Genomic DNA, 12,063 nt, shown 5'->3' on the forward strand with positions numbered 1-12,063 from the left:
CTGACGGTAGCCCTGAGAATGAGGCCTGCCAAAGAACCACCCGGCTGAGCCCAGCCCGGACTGCCAGCCCCAAGACTTGTGAGCTAAATAAATGATAGAGATTTGAAAACACTTCAGTTTTAACATGGGTTGTTAGGCAGCAAAAGCTGATACACAACAAAAGGTGGAAAAGGTATTTGAAAGGCACTAAAGGAGCATAGCTTATCACCCTGTGGCCTTTTGCGTGGATAAGGAAAACAAGAGGCTGTGGTATTAAGCTTAAACCAAGACTGGCTCTCGATCGCCAGTACTTAAACAAGGAGCCCATGGCACTTACTGTATCTGAGCCGAGCCCTGTAGGTTGAGAAATCCGTCCCTGGCACTGTCACCCATAGCCATTCTGGGCAGTACTCACTGAGGTCATCATGGCCAGCATAGGACGAGAGATCAGGCCGCACACCTAACAATTCAGAATTCCTCCTGGCCATATCCTATGGTTATGATAAGAAGAGTCGGAAGGCAGTAGCTTGCTGAACACCTACGATATTCATAATACAGCAACCATTTTTTTCTTCTGTAGGTCTGACTTGGTGTGCTCATAGTAAGTCTCTCTGACTTAGTTCACTTTTATTCTTTTATGAAGGTTATTTGCCACCTATAATTTTTCATTTTCTCCTTATGTGTGATTGTTCATATCAAATCAAATATTAAAATACCACCACTACTACTCAGGATGGCTCACATGTATTGAGTACTTATCAGTATCACCCTCTGGACAAAGGGTCTATAGGCCTGGTCACCTCTAATCTTCCCGACAATCTGGGGAGATAGGTGCTGTCAACCCCAGTTTACAGATGAGAAAACTGCATCCCTCGCTCAGGTTCACAAAGTTATTAAACATCACAGTTACAAATGGAGGGAGACTGATTATATGAGCTAGAGAAGGGGGGAGGCTTCCTGATAGATGCACTTCACCTGCTGTGAAGACAGATCAGGATTTCTCACCTACTAGCTCTGTGACCTTGGGCATCTTACTAAGCTTATCTGGGCCTCCATTTCTTCTCCTGTAGAATGGGAGTCATAATCTCATCTTTCCAGGTGGTTGGGGGGAAAAATTAAATGAGAAATATAAAGCTCCTAGCACAGCATTAAACCCACAGTTGGACCTCAATTCCTTTTCTTTTTTCTTCCAGCAGAGGAGACTAGACCATACTGATTTATGGTGATTTTGTCCAAAAAAATGTAAATTCCATGAGAATGTGGGTCTTTTTTATTTTGTTTACACTGTATCCCCTGCCCTACCACAGGGCCTGGCGTATCATACACACCTAATGCTTCTTCAATTGAGTTCTGTACTTCTGTGAGCCTGTGATTCTGTGAGATGTGACCAGCAGTGACTTCCTAAGGGCTGGTTGGGACCAGGAGGTAGAGGAGATCAAGGAGCAAAGCTTTGCAAGGAGGTGGAGAGAGATGGGCTCTTGCCTCATTCAACAGCCCTCCGGGAGCCAGGCCGAGTGGCTTGCCGTGTTGATAAGAAGCACTCACCATCCATCCTGGGGAAGTGGCTTGTTTGTTGCTGGAGATCCTGGAAGAGGGTCCTAAGCACAATGCAGCTTCTCCCCTCCCCACCCCCACACCCCTCCCAAGCTTGTCATGGCCTCTGCCTCGGAGCCCCCACCCATCTGCACAGTGGCCAGGCTTGGAAAGAATTCTTCTTTGATGCCAACTATCAGCAGGGCTCTCAGAGGGTGTGAATTATTCATCGACAAACCCAGCACCCATCTGTCTCCAGTTGCGCTGCCGGCATCTCCCTGGGCCCAGAAGCTGCCCAGGGCACCTCCAACCCAGGCCTGCCTGTGGGTTCCTCATAATGAATTTTCGGCTGCCCTGAGGCTTTTGCCTTAATTGGAGAGATGATGGGGTAAGCAAGAGGCTCTAAAGTGTGCATTTGAAATCAATTTGCTTCTTGAAGTGGCATGAAAACCAAAGTCTAAAGGATGCCCACTGTGAGGGGATTTCCCTGGTGCCACTCGGCTCAGTCTCTGCTAATGGCCTGTGTTTAATGGCCCCTCGCATCTGTTGCTCTGAAGAGGTTGGCAGAAACTGTGATGGGGTGGAAGTGGCTTTGTGGGGAATGAAGGCTTTCAGTGGTGGAGGGCCCACAGGGTGCAGCCTCTGAGAATCAAGGTTGGAAGATGGGGTGGCCGCGATAGCTTGCACATGCATGGTGGCTGCTCCGGCGGAGGTGGGGGGGGGACATTAAGGGGCTCAGCAGTAAGATTTCAGAGATGTGTAAAAAGAGGTTAAGTTGCCTGTGAACTCAGCCTACTTCCTGAAATCTCTGGAGGAAACAGCGTATCTGTAGGATAAGAGGCCAGAGGGAGGAAGGCCTATGGGTTGGTGGTCGTGAAGTCTCTTAATTCTAAGGAAGATGTTATTTGTGTACATTTTAGTGACCAGTGACTGACTTTCAAGTCTGCGTATCCAGGGTTAAAAAAATAATAGGGTCCTCACTGGAAGGTGTATACAATAGTAAAGAGTTCCCTGAGAACTAACAATAGTTGTAACTATTGACATATAGCAAGCCATTTCAAGATGTTTATTGGCCCTAGTTACTCTTAGTTTTAGAACCTGACCCTACAGGATATATTAGATCAAACCTTATAATGTACCATTATCACATATGTATATAATTTGTATATATTATATAATACATACCATACATATACATACATATTGTATATTGTATATCATAATGCATCCATATCAATATGGAGATTTATTCATTTATTTATTTAAAGGAGTGCAGTGGCCTGCAACATTTTTTAATTTTTTTTAAGTTTATTTCTTTTTGACAGAGACAGAGTGCGAGCATGAGCTGGGGAGGTGCAGAGAGAGAGGGAGACACAGAATCCAAAGCAGGCTCCAGGTGCCGAGCTGTCAGCACAGAGCCTAATGCAGAGCATGAACTCAGGAACTGTGAGGTCATAACCTGAGCCAAAGTCAGACGCTTAACCGACTGAGCCACCCAGGGATCCCTGCATTTTTTAAAAATAATTTTTAGAATTTGCTTTTGAACTTATTTGGCTATGAACAGTCACTTATTTAATTTACTGTTGGCTATGTTTTGTAAGCAGTCATCATGCCTCCTTAGAAGTTCACGTAAAACAAGGTAACCAAATCATGAATTTCTTTCAGACGTAATAAAATCATTATGAAAACAAAACTAGATAGTGAACCCAGTGGACCCAGTGTCTGTAGACATTTAATGAAACATTTATTCATCTTGTTTTTTTTTAATTTTTTTAATGTTTATTTATTTTTGAGAGAGAGAGAGAGACAGAGTGTGTGAGTGGGGTAGGGGCAGAGAGGGAGACACAGAATTGGAAGCAGGCTCCAGGCTCCGAGCTGTCAGCAGAGAGCCAGAGGCGGGGCTTGAACTCACAAACAGTGAGATCAGACCTGAGCTGAAGTTGGACGCTTAACCAACTGAGCCTCCCCCAGTTTCCCCACATTTATTCATTTTGATTTTGCATATTTTTCTTTGCATATTTTAGGCCCACACCTTTTATTCTTTCCTGGTCTCTAACATGTTTGTGAGAGCCAGACTCTGTGGCCACGTGTTGTCTGTTGTGCGTGTGTGTGTGTGTGTGTGTGTGTGTGTGTGTGTGTGTGTGTGTGCATATGTGTGTGTGTGTCCTACTGGACAGAGCATCCTTGTCTGGGTGGCTGTGCATATGGGGAGCCGGAGGAGGTACTTTCGAGGGGTCTCCAGGCTTCCGGAAGTCTTATTTCTCACAGGTCTTACTGGTGGTTTCTCTTGGTCACGGTACTAAGCCTGGCAGGGTGTGCGCTCAGGTAAGGAGGTCTGCTGCTTGTGTTCAAATCAGCACCTCCAGGTGAGGAAGACCTGTGGCTGTGCCAAACCCACTAGGCCCTGCTAAGAAACCCAGGGACAGCTGTGGATGTTACCCTCAGGGGGGCACAAGAGTCAAGAAATAAAGAGGGAAGGCTTGGTCCTTTCACCTGGCGTGGGGTCTCTCGGGGGCCTTGGTTCATGCATCACCTCACTCAGCAAAGGAGTAGTAAGGAGCTGTTCTCATGCCCAGCCTGCAGTGGGAGGAGGTCAAGGACAGATGGGACAGTGAGGTTTGTCATCACCACCTGGTCGGTGGCCTCCTCTCCATTAACGTATTTACCTCTTGGCCCTCAACAGCAGTGAGCCTTCAACACTAGTTGGGGGCTGACCTGGTTCTGAATGTCAGGGGGCTCCAGGGACTCATGCCCATGGGTCCCAGTCAGGCCCTGACCGCTTCAGAAGTCCAGCAAGAGGAACGAGGAGGGCTAAGTGTGAAAGGACATCTTCTGGTGTCCAGACACTGCCCTCATGTTTGGTTGTTTGCTTCCTAACCTTATGCCCCAAGCAATCATGTCCTCTCTTTCAGTTGCAAAAACGGAAACTGCAGAGAGTTGAAATGGTCGCCCCAAAGTGGCAAAGGCAGGATTTGAACTCAGAGCACTCACGCTCAAGCCCTGTTCTGTTTCTTCCACACCCCGTTTGTTCCTTGAATTCCTAGGGATGTTCAGACTGTCATGAGTATGTGTTGGAATTTCCGATATGCCTCAAAAATAGATTAGTGGTAAATTGTTCCTTCGTGAAGCCAAGCAGAGAGAAGTGGTGAATATGCTAATGGCTGCCAAGGGGCCTCTTTCCGGGGCAGAGATGCACAGCAGGAGTCGGGTGGGGTCTGAAATCCAGCCCACATGTCACCTGCCCATCAGTACCACGATGTGGACTTACTCAGACCAGAGAAGGCTTTCTTGCCAAGCTCTGCACCCCTGAGCTCACATCCACCCGTGGATGCCCCTTAGTAAGTGTTGCAAAGGCACTGCTTTGGTTTAGGTTTTCCTGGAAGCAGACCTGGAGAGAAATACTGCAGTGTGAGTCTTCTGGGAGGTGATCCCAGGAAGCACCGGTAGGGAGTAGGGAAGACAGGGAAGGGGTGAAACCATCCCGGTGTGCATCAAGATGGTTATCCTTGTAGATACATTTGGGGCACAGTAGGGAGCATCGCCTGAGTCATCCAACTGCCCCGTCAGTCATCATTAGGGCTGCTTCCCGGGGCTCCTCTGCCGGCCCTGCAGGCAGGCTGTGTGTTCCAGTTGGCAGAAGGCCTTCCTGGAGGGTCACGGTTGTTTCTGATGAGCTGCTCTGACTGCCGGTGTGTGCACAGGGCATCCGGGCAGGGCGGGGAGAGCATCCTCTCTAGGCACCTTCTAGGTGAGCATAACTTCTGTTCCGCTGGATGTAATCAGCCGAGCTATTGTCTGTGACCTAGTCCCCATCCATCACCTGATACATCCACCTGTTGACGTTGTCCTCCCACAGTCTAAACAGGGACCGCTTCCGGAAAAAAACCAAAACACCCACCACTGCTAAAACATAACTGTGACATAAAACTTCCTGACCCTGCAATCAAGTCTGGGATTTGTTCCTGGCTCTGATGTGTGTGCCTAAACCAGTGGCCTGTCTTCATCTCCTGCCCACCGCCCCCCCCCCGCCCCCATCTCTTCCTCCCCTCTGCCTCTAGAAGCCCGTAAGGAAATCCAGGTTTCCTGGCTTCCTGCCTTCCTGTTTGTATCCTATGGGCCTCCGGAGGGTTGGCAGGGAGCTGGCCCGGCACTGCTCACAGCTCAGGAGAGAGGCTTGCCAGGGGGCCGAGGCTCGGCTGGAGGTCTGGGGGCCTGTCTGGAAGCCCTGTCTGTCACACAGCTGTACGTTCCCTTCCATGGTTTATTTACCGAGGGCGGCTGGTGGATATTATGGGAGGTTGGAACCGTGCTTGGCATGGGCCCCAGCAAAGGAGGCCTGCCTCTGTTGCCTCCCCAGACCTCAGAGTCGCGTCCCTGTCAGCGCTCTCCCCGGGCCACCTGGTTCTGTGGTCTTGGGGCTTTGGCGTGACCTCAGAAAGAACAGAAGGAGGAAGGAGTCTGACAGAAGTGTAAAGAGCTGATTCAGATCAGAAACCCCCAGATGCAGAATTGTGACTATTTTAGTCTCTATTTCGTCCAGCTCTGTTGCCGTTGTTCACTGGAGGTTTTTGATGTTACTCTCCCGTTGCCACTTTCCGTGTTTGCCCCGAACAGAGACTGCTCCTGAGGAGGGGAGGGCTCAACCCTGTTGCTTCCTCTGTCACCGCCGATCTAATGAGGTGTAAATCCCACAGATGCCGCTCAGGCGGCCGACGTAGTAATTTATATCAATTGGTGTGATTAGAGGAAGCCCTCAATCATCCCGTGGTGTCTCGTCGCAATCTGTCATAGTCGTAATCACATGAGCGTCACCCTGAGTTTGTGCCGCGAAGAATACACTGCTTTCCTGGATTCTGCTCAAGAGCCCAAATATAAGATTGAGAGATGGGCCCAAGGAGGTAAGTCACATCCCTCCCATTTGCAGGGGGAGGCCACCTGGCCGAGAGGTCCCATGTGTCCCTGTGACCTGTTAGCCTGCCCTCACATGAACTTCCTGGAACGTCGGTGGCTCAACTGGACATGAGACCCCCAAGTGTGGAGTCTCTGGGTCCTGAGCAGAGAGAGCCCTAGGCTATGACCCAAGGGTGCCGCCACCCTCTTTACCCTCTGCCTTAGTCTCTCCGGTTCTAGCTCTGCCCCAGGTATCCAGTGATGAGTCAAGCAGAAGCACCCCTACTCTCAGGAGGTTTCTATTCCAGTAAGGGAGCCAGACTTTCAACCACTAGGCCTATGGAAGGCTAACCTAGCCTAGGGGAGTTAGGAAGATTCCCTTGAGGAAATGACTTACCTGAGAGACCTCAAGTACAGTAGACCTGGGGAAGGGAGAAGTCTGTGATTCCATCCAAGGAAGCAGCTGTGTGGTCCAGAAATGAGAAGGAACTTGCCTCAGGCGGGCAGCAGTACCGACAGGGCTAGGAGCAGAGGAGGAAGCTCATTTTGTCCGCCATGTTGAAGACTTAGAACTGTTAAGAAAAATTGTCCAAAACTTAGAAATATGGTAAAAAGGAAGACTATAGACTCTTTCAGTGTCAGACTAGAGCATTATCTACCAGGCCCACCCAAGAATGACTTAATTGTCTGTGGGATTGTACCTTTGTTTGATTTTGCTATGAACTGACTGGGGCTGATCTCCGGGAGGTTACATATACGCTTGTAGATAGCTGTCCTCTGCAGAGAAGCCAGTGCTTTCTGTCTCGTAGAAAAGGTAACCCCAGTGATGATCACTTCACTGTGAAGGACGTTAGTCAGTTTTGCCTCCAGCTTGGAAGATGAGCAAGTCAATTAAAACTCACTTCTGTACGCTTTTTGTGAGGGACTGTATCAAATGCTGCTGGAACCAGCTCTACAATATCACTAGTTCTGTCATTAATGAGTAAATCAATGTTTGACACATATTTATTCTTCATCAGTGTGAGTTGGGTTTTCAGAAATCACTGTCTTGAGGGCACCCCCATGTGCATTGTAGCATTATTTACGATAGCCAAGACATAAAACCTTAGTGTCCATTTACCAATGAATGGTTAAAGAGAATGTGGCATATATATATATATATATATATATATATATATATATATATATACACATATATATATACACACACACATACACAATTGTATACATACATTGTGAGTATCTACATATACACATTGTGTATGTATATATATTACAGACACACACAATGGAATATTGTGCAGCCATATAAAAGAAGAAAATTCTCCCATCTGTGACAACATGCAAGGACCTTGAGGGCATCATGTTAAGTGAAATAATCCAGACAGAGAAAGACAAATACTGTATGATCTCACTTATACGTGGAATCTAAAAGAACCAAGCTTACAGGAACAGTGAACACATTGATGGCTGCCAGAGCAGGAGCTGGGAGGTGGTGAAGTGGGTGAAGGTGGTTAGAAGGTACAAACTTTCAGTTACAAGATGCCAAAGTTCTGGATGATGTTACCTAAACTTACTGTGGTGATGGTTTTGTAATATATGTAAATATCATTATGTTGTACACCTTAAACTAATACAATGTTGGTGGCTCAAGTTGGTTAAGCGACTGACTCTTGATTTTGGCTCAGGTCATCATCTCATGGTTCATGGGTTTGGGCCCCCACAGGGCTCTGTGCTCACAGCTCGCAACCTGCCTGGGGTCCTTTCTCTCTCCCTCTCTCTTTCTGCCCTTCCCCTTCTCTCTCTCAAAATACATAAACTTAAAAAATGAATATAATAATATAATGTTATATATCGATTATCAATAAAACTGGGAGGAAAAAAAGAGTGGCGTTTTCCTCATCAGAACGTTATTCTTTGACAGAACTTTCTCCTCAGAGTGATAAGAAACTGTGGTGAGTTTTAAGCAGGCACCTGCCATGATCACAGTTGCCCGGGGACGTAGTGGTAATGTTCTTCTGAAGAAATGAAGAGACCCAACTCCTACTTTTTTTGTCAAAAGGTGGGGTGGTGGGGGGTGGGGGGTGTTGACAATTGAATTTGGCTTTCCCTTTTGGGACAAATAACTGGTTCGGTCGAGGGCCAATATGCTGTTCTTACCATCAAGTGTAGGTTTATTATAGGGTCTTTGTGCAAACAGAGGAGACTCTAATCATTGCGGTGTCCATTTTGTTAAGCTTTAAAGCTGTGGCTAATAATTTATTGTAATGGGATCCAAACTAATGAACTCCACTTACAATTGAAATGTTTTAGAAAGCTTTCTTTCCTCCTGGGTCTCCCCGGGAGGTCGGGCTCCGGCAAAAGTGGAACCACTCTGCCACCGGGCAGATTGCTCATCAGCTGTGTCAAGTGTCAGAAGATTGGGCCGTCTCTTTAAAGTGCTTTAAAAAAAAAAAAAAAAAAAAAAAGAGAGAGGGGAAAATACCAGCATTCATTTCCATAAATTATTGAATATGAATTTAAAATCATCTAGTCGGAGAGGTGTTGAAATTACCCATGCTAATTGGCAAGTCGGGGAAGCAGCGGCGGGGCTGCAGAGAACAGCGCAGTAATTGTCGTTCCGGGGCTGCGGTGGCCAGATGAGGAGGATGAGCAAGGTGGGGCAGCCGTGCAGATCCAGAGGGGGCTCAGGAAGAAAGCCCCCGGGAGTCATGCCAGCACCTTCGTCCCCGTGCTGTCTTCTTTGATCCTTCTTGCACTCTTCGGGGACCATTAACGCTCTGAGAGGTCGAATGCCAGAGGTCACGTAGCTAGTGGGTAGGTGGCCTAGGTGACTTTTGAATCTGGTTGTTTCGGGTTCAGTGTGCCAACGTGCCTTGCCTGTGATCCGTAACCATTCTTCACTCGTCGCCTTCTCCGTGTTTATGCTCCCGTGTCATCGAACTGGTACAGTAGAAAGAGCGTGACCGCCCCCATCCCCCAACCCAACCCTGTAGAATTAATGCCCATCAGGTTTAGTTTTAGTTGACAAATGATTACATCGGGAAATTATGATTCCTCCTTCCCTGCCTCCCTGCCTGTATTTTTTCCTTTCCCTCCAAAGTATGTATCCTTCAACTTTTTGCTCAAACATCATCCACTCAGTAAAACCTATGGCTATACTACTTAAAATTGCAGGCTGCATGAGCCCTGACTCAACAGTCTTGTCTGTCACCGTATTCCCTTTTTTCGTTTTTCCCCCACAGCATTTATTATCTTGTAACTTTATATATAATTTGTTTATTATCTTTATTACTTACTGTTTGTCTTCTCTTAGTAGAATTTAAATATCAAGAAGGCAAGACTCTTCGTTTTGATTACTGATGTATCTCAAGTGCTTAGAACAACACCTAGAATGTAGTAGGTTCTTATTAAATATTTATTGAATGGATGAACGAAGGGATACTTATTATATGGCCATTTATAATGTAATGAAAACCAAAATCAACAAAGAAAGCAAGCCAATATTCTTGTACACACCCATGTTCTAAGTGCTTGCATATCTTTTCTTTCATTCTTGTGATGTAGCAACTGTCATTATCATCATTTTACAGATGAGGAAACTGAGGCCCAGAAAAGTAGACTAACTTGCCCAAGGTTCCACAGCTAGTACCTTTAGAATCAATTTTGTTGAGGGATAAATTTCATATAATAAAATGCTCCCATGTTCAACATACAGTTGAAGTAAGTTACCCAAGTAAGGTGTGGAACTTTTCCATCACCCCTTACACTTCTCTTGTGCTACTCTGTAGTCTGTTCACTCCAGCCCCTGGGAACCCCTACTTTTGCTTTTTCTAGAATGTGGTGTAAAATGGAATCATGGCAGGTACTCATTTATGCTTAGCTCTTTTGCTCAGCATAATTATTGGAGGTGACTCCATGTTACTGTGTATATCAAGAGTATATTCCTTTTTTTTAGTGCTGAGGAGTATTCTATTAAATGATTAGACCACAGTGTCTTTATCCGTTTGTTTGTTGATGGACACTTGGATCGTGTCGGCTGTTAGAAATAAAGCTACTGTGAATATTCAGGTACAAGTTTCATGTGGACATACGTTTTCATTTCTCTTGGGTAAATTGCTGCATTGTATGGTCACCGTCTTAATGAGAAATGGCCATATGGTTTCCCAAAGCATCTGGACCACTTGGCATTCCCACCAGCAGTACATGAGATTTTTTGTTCCCCATCCTCACCATCATTTAGTATGGCCAGTATTTTTAACTTGAAATTAAACTCTTTAACTTCAAGCATTGAAGTGGGTGTCTAGCATTGTCTCACCATGGCTTAATTTTTCATTTTCCCAATGACTAATGATAATGAACATTTTTCATGAGCCTCTTGGCCAATAGTACATCTTCTTTGGTGAAGTGTTTGTTCAAATATTTTGCCCATATTTAAAAATTTTTATTTTAGAGAGAGAGAGAGCATGAATGGGAGAGAGGGGAAGCGGGGGGAGAGAGAGAGAGAGAGAGAGAGAGAGACAATTCTAAGCAGGCTCCACGGTGATCATGGAGCTCCACATGGGGCTCAGTATCACAATGCTAGGATCATGACCTGAGCCAAAATCAAGAGTCAGATGCTCAGCTGATAGCCACCCAGGCTCCCCACACCTTTTGTCCATTTTTAATTGGATTGTCTGTCTTATTATTGACATTAAAGAATTCTTTATATATGCTAATTGTTTTTCTCAGATATATGTAATGTGATTGTTTTTTTCCCCCAGGGTGTAGGTGGTCTATTCATTTCGTAAATGGTGTCAGACCTATTTTTGAACCAAAGTCTGCCATGCCCTTCATTCCTTTCCATTTTCTCAAGTAAGGTTTATCTCAAAGAATAAGATGGACAAGTTTGACAAAAAGTCTGCCACACTCTTGAGGGGTTAAAAAAAATCATAAAGAATAACCAAAATAGAGGAAAAACAAAATCTTGGCCTGTGTTTGTTCAGAGGGTTCAGAAACAAATTACCCTAATGGGAGTCTGAGGGAGGTGGAGAGAAAGTTAATCACTAACCCAGGCTCAGCGTTGTTTTAATTAAGCATAATAAGAATAATGAAATTATGCACCTCTTAGGATTTATGGCTTAGCTCTATTTGTATGGCACCAAGAGGATTTCAGGAACAAATAGAAATGATGGGATCCCAGGGACTCCTCCCGTGTCTCTAAATTGTCCTTCCATAACTTCCAGGGTGCTGGAATGAGGTGGGAGCAGCAGCCCAGGGTAGGGGGTCAGGAGCCCCGGGTATGTGACTTGGGGCAGACATTCCACTCCCTGGTCCCCAGTCGCCTCAAATAGGGAGGATTTAATACAGCAGTGTGCAACTGAATGTTTAATAATAAGTGCCTGGGGCGCCGGGGTGGCTCAGTCGATTAAGCGTCCGACTTCAGCTCAGGTCATGATCTCACAGTTCGTGGGTTTGAGCCCCGAGCCAGGCTTTGTGCTGACATCTCAGAACCTGGAGCTTGCTTCAGATTCTGTGTCTCCTGCCCCACCCCTGCTTGTGCTCTGTCTCTCAAAAATGAATAAATGTTAAAAAAAAAAATTAAAAAATTACGTGCCTAATAAATGCCTCTCCTCCCCCACCAAAAGTACATAGATATCTATATATGTACTTGCACATGTA

The 12,063-nt window shown here is 45.9% G+C and overlaps 1 long non-coding RNA gene across 1 annotated transcript in view; it reads right to left on the bottom strand.

Annotated features, from left to right (window-relative positions):
• Window positions 1-1,090: 1,090 nt before the first annotated feature.
• Window positions 1,091-12,063, bottom strand: part of LOC147583510 (uncharacterized) — a 61,003-nt gene continuing 50,030 nt past the window's right edge. Inside the window, exons 3-5 of the long non-coding RNA XR_015248284.1 lie at window positions 6,800-6,974; window positions 4,006-4,089; window positions 1,091-1,564 (exon numbers count right to left, since the gene is read on the bottom strand). This is a non-coding gene — a long non-coding RNA (uncharacterized LOC147583510). The remainder of the gene's footprint in view (window positions 1,565-4,005; window positions 4,090-6,799; window positions 6,975-12,063) is intronic.

This window comes from Puma concolor, chromosome A2 (genome assembly GCF_028749965.1).
Source record: "Puma concolor isolate L17-30 chromosome A2, mPumCon1.1.hap2, whole genome shotgun sequence".
Classification (NCBI taxonomy): Eukaryota; Metazoa; Chordata; class Mammalia; order Carnivora; family Felidae; genus Puma; species Puma concolor.